We start from the raw sequence: 5,394 nt of genomic DNA, 5'->3' as shown, positions 1-5,394 counted from the left end.
CCCTTGCAATACTTGGGACATACTTATGCTAAAAAAATTTCACTGTGTATCTGAAATTCACATTTAACTTGGGGGGGGTCCTGTATTTTTATTTGCTAAATCTACTACCTGAGGCCAGGGGCTCTGGGAGAAGCAAAACTGCTTACCGACATCCCCCCAGACTTGCTCCTCTGCTGGTCCCAGCCTCAGGGGTGGTCCCACTGTCCCTCCACCCTCACCCATCACTGGATTCCCAGCCAGAGGCCCGTGTCAGCCTCACCTTCCAATCCTTGGCCCGTCACTCTCCCGCTGCAGTCTCTCTCCCATCTGCCCCTCATCCTCAGCAGAGGGGGCCATGAGTTCCTGCCTGTCCCCCAGATATCTGGCCCCCCTTCCCTGAATCTCAAAGGTTCCACGCCTCCATCCCCAGAGATCTGAACGGGGCCCCTCCTCTGCTCTGAATCCGACAGTTGCTCCCCACTGCTCCCACAATAAAGGCCCAAAACCTCCGCTGAACATTGGAAGCCCCTTCCCCAGCAGGGCTCCAACAAACCCCTATACCCAACTCCCAGCCCCCCTCTCCTCAAATGAGCTGTGGTTTCCCAAAAGCTGCCTGTTCTCTCAGGTCCCCAGGTATGGCCCGTCACCTCCAACCTGAGTCAGGTCCCATCCTTCCTCTGCCCACAGGCCTCCATTGCTCCCACCTTCCTGAGAGTAAAAACCCAAGTCCTCCACGGGGTCCACAATGTCCTGCACGACCTGCCCCTGTCCCCTCCCTGCCCTTACCTCCTCCCTCTCTTCCCCCTTGCTCTCTGCTCCAGACACACAGGTTCCTTGCTGTTCCTCCAACACACCAGGCAGTCCTGCCCCAGGGCCTTTGCACATGCTGTTACTGCTGCCTGGAGCACACCTCCTCCTAAAAGCTACACAGTCCGACAGCCTTCCCTCCTCCAGGTCTCGGCTCAACTGTCACCTCCTCGGTGAGGTCTCCCTGGTCTACCTTTAAAAAAAAAAAAAAAAATTATTTATTTAATTTGGGTGTGCCGGGTCTTAGTTGCAGCACACAGGAACTTTAGTTGTGGCATGCATACTCTTAGTTGTGGCATGCATGCAGGATCTAGTTCCCTGACCAGGGATCAAACCCGGGCCCCCTGCATTGGGAGCGCACAGTCTTACCCACTGGCCCACCAGGGAAGTCCCTGGTCTACCTTATTTAAAACTGTAAACCACCCCGACTCCCCATCTTCCTTTCCTGCTCTATTTTTCTCCACAACTCTTATCATCTTCTAATATACTATGCATTGACTGTTGCACGTGGTCTGTCTCCCCAACTAGGACATCAGCTCCGTGAGGACAGGGATGTTCTGTCTGGTTCACTGCTATATCCTGAGCAGGGTACACAAGAGGTATTTAATAAATAATTCTGGAATGAATAATCATCACTGTTTCTGGAACAGCCTCCTGCACACCCCCCTTCCACCTTTCAAGACTTACCTGAAGCAGGTGCGCTCGTGTTCCTCTCCCAGTTTTCCTTTATCCACAGAATGGCCCAAGATAGCTTTCGAATGCTCTAACATGCCCCTGCTGACCTTGCTCCAGAACCTTCTGTGGCTCCCCAGTGCCCTCAGGACTCTGTTAGCCTGGCCCTTGCCAACCTGTCTAGCTCCATCTCTCCCCCACCGATACTCCCCCTCCCCTGGCCACGGTCTACCCTCCAGCCTCACTCTGCACCTTCACCCTCTCTGTTCCCTCCGCCTGGAACAGCTTCTCCAGTACCTTCACCTGACTTCATCTCTCAGGCCTCAGATTAGACATCGCCTCCTCCTAGAAGCCTTCCAGGACCACCACCCACACCTAAGTCCAGCACCTCCTCTGGGCTCCACCATGCCTGAGCATCCCCATCACAGCCCTGACCACTTCTATTTTATCCACCTGGTCGCCAGAGGCAACTTGTCATCAGACACAGGAGACCCCGAGTCCACAGCACTTTCAGGAACCCACAAAATGGCTTCATTTTAATTTCTCTTAAAATCAAAAGAAACAATGAATAAAATAATACCAATTCAATTGTAAGAGATCATTTGTAATATTTTTTCATGAAGGGAGGCGTCAAGTGCCTCAGGCCCGTGAAGGTTTTTTGTTGCTGTTGTTGTTTTGTGTGTTTTTTTTGGTTTTTTTTTTTTTTGGTCACGCCTCGTGGCATGTGGGATCCTAGTTCCCTGACCAGGGATTGAACCCTGCAGTGGAAACCTGGAGTCCTAACCACTGGACCGCCAGGGAATTCCCCCGTGAAGTTCTTAAAGGGGCCCTGTTGATCCCATGTGGGTCTCCCCACTGGACTATGAGTGCTGCAAAGGCAGAGGTCGAGACTGGGTCCCCACAGCTACCTGGCAGTGGCCTGGCATACAGCAGGCACTTAATAATTGTTGTGTTGAATAACTGAATATCCAGTGAATCGCTGGGTCCTCACAGCCAGGCCTGGCTCACACATCATAGGAGATGCTTGATAAATGGATGAATGGACGGATGGATGGATGGATGGATGGACGGAGGGAGGGTCAGAAGGCAGATTGACCAGGACACCAATCTGGGACCAGCAGCGCCGCCTTGTGGCACACTGCTTGCCTGCCTCTCCCTCGCCTAGGTTTCAGTGGAAAAGTTCTGGGGAGTTTTCAGAGCCTTTCCACTGGAAGGGGATGGAGAGGAGGAAAAGGAGGAGGAGGAAGAGGAGGAGGAAGCAGCAGACAGTGAACTTAGAAACAAAGACCTTGGGTCCAAATCCCGCAGCCACCCATTTGTGGCTATGTGTCCCAGGGAAAACTACATCACCTCTTGATTATTCAGCTTCCTCATCCAGAAAATGGGGGAAATCCAAATCTGGCCTCTGAATAACGTAATGAAATAGCTCAGAAACAGCAGCTATTTCTTACCTCCCACCCTAGGACTCCTGGACAGGTGCTGTCCTCAAGGAGCCCCTCAAGGCTGGGAAGTGACAGAGTTTTCATGAAGACATGGCTGGGGCAGAGAAGTGGACATGGGTTTGGGGGTAGGGTTGTCAGGTTTAGTAAAAACAACAAAATAAATAGGATGCCCAGCTCAATTTGAATTTCAGATCAACAATTAATAATTTTTTAGTATAAGTATATCCCAAATATTGCATGGAATACACTTAAACCCCCAAAAGGTATTTGTTGTTGACCTGAAATTCAAATTTAATCGGGAATTCTGTATTTTATCTGGCAACCTTAGCCTGGGGGAGCCTGGGGAGGCAGGCAGGAAGGCTTCCAGGAGGAAGGGGCAGTGGTGCTAAGAGCTGATGGTGTGGCCACCTTTCCTTCCCCTCCCCCACCTACACGTGCACCCTTGACTGGGCTCACAAGGGACTGGAGGTGGGGTTGATCTCCACACCAGGGAAGAAGGTGAGCGAGGCTGCTCTCCTTTTGTTCAGAAGATGTGGGGCAAAATCATCAGGACTTTATTTTCCAGATCAGAATTGAGTTACATCCCCTTGACCAGGGATATTTTGACCACATCCCAGCACTGAAGGCCACTTGGAAGCTGAAGGCTACCAGGCATATCTCCTGGTTAGTTTCCAGCTGTGTGACCCTGGACAAGTCACTTTACCTCTCTGAGCTCTACACATCACAGACCCGTTCTCCTCCAGTGCTCTCCCTCCCCTCACTCTGACTCAGCCACGTAGGGTTTTGGCTGCATCTCCAATCCACCAGGCGTGGTTCAGCCTCAGGGCCTTTGCACGTGCTGTTGCCGTCATGAGGAATACTCTTCTCCAGATCTCTATGGGGCTCCCTCCTCTCCTCCCTCATTTCTGTGCTCAAATGGCACTCTGAAAGGCCACACCTGACCACCCTACTAAAAAGTGTAGCCCCCACATTCTCAATCCCAGTTCTTTGCTTTTCTTGGTAGCATTTACCAACACCTGACCCGTTATGCATTTCACTCATTTATCTAGTTTATCATCCATTTCCCCACTGGGTGGTGAGCATCACAAGGCTGGGATCTATTTTACTCACTTCTGTGCTCCCCTCCCCAGCACAGCAGCTCAGGAAGAATTGTTGAATGAATGAGTAGGAAAAATGAATGAATGAGTGGGAAAAAAGGCCTGCCGCAAATGCGAAATTTTTATCTGCTATAATTTTATATAACTGCTTTAATCATTTGTGGGTTTCAGAGCCACTTAGGAATCGGACAGGCTGCATGTGGTTACTTAAATATGTATATTCAGTTTCTTGGTGGGCAACAGCCATATGGTGCCAGTGGCCACTATATTGGGTGGCACAGAGTTCTAGAACATTCCTCTAATCTCAGAAAGCTCTATCACACAGTGCTAGTATAGACCCTCTCAAAAAAAAGAAAAAAAATGCACTAGTCACAGACACCCAATTATTTCCATGTTCTTTCCGGAGGTTCCAGAATTCCCACCCCAACACACATAATTTAGCAGAGGTGGCAAACTTGTGGCCCCTGGACTGGATATGGCTCCATTGGGTTTTATTTGGTCCAGAGGTTTTTTTTTTAAGAGGCAGGACACTTTGTCTACAGTCTGGAATCCCCACGGATCTGTGAATACGTGGGTGGGTCTCCCCCAAGGTAAAGCTCTGCTCCCTCTAGGCAGGGCATGCTGTCACTTTTTTAGCAGAGGCATTTACCTCCTGCCTGGCCCCTGGGACCATCTGAGTTTGAGACCTTGGTTTATAGACAAAGAGAATAAAGGATTTTTTTTTTTTGGTGGGGGGTGGTGAAAATCCAAGTGAGCACCTTCAGGAAGGGGTTGATCCAGGAGTCAGAGATCCAAGAGTTGGCCCCTGCACTGTCCCTGGATGACTGTCTCTGGGCCTCGGTTTTCTCATCTGTAAAATGGGTATGATAAAGGGATACACAGTGTTGGGAGGATAAAGTGATACACAGTGCTGGGAGGATAAAGTGATACACAGTGCTGGGAGGTTAAAGTGGCATGACACAGGTCAGGGCAAGTTGCTCATAATGCTGGGTCCAAGTTGGCTCCATCACCCTCACGCGGAGTGGGGAGAGGGTAAGGAGGGGCGGAGGGGGAGGAGGGGGGAGGGGTGGCCCCTGACACGCGGGAGGCATCACGCAATGCTCTCTGAGTTCCCACGGCCTCAATCTGGCCACTGGAGAAAGAAGGGCGGGGGACCCCAGGATCGCACTCACCTCACAGGGCCGAATTCCTAGGGTCCCTGGCAGGGAGGGGGCGTCCCTTGGCTGGATCCAGCGTCGTACAGGGGTCGCCCACGGGGTGCACAGTTGGCAGGGCGCGCGCCCGCGAAATTCCAGCCCTTCCCGGACTTCACTTGTTGCTCCAACGTCCGGAGCCGGGCGAGGGGCGTGGCCTGGCGGCGGGCGAGCCCCCCCCAACCAGATTGGTCCTTCAGCCCG

This window comes from Balaenoptera physalus (genome assembly GCF_965194825.1).
Source record: "Balaenoptera physalus genome assembly, chromosome: 3".
In the NCBI taxonomy this organism is placed as follows: domain Eukaryota; kingdom Metazoa; phylum Chordata; class Mammalia; order Artiodactyla; family Balaenopteridae; genus Balaenoptera; species Balaenoptera physalus.
Note: the sequence above shows the minus strand (reverse complement) of the source record.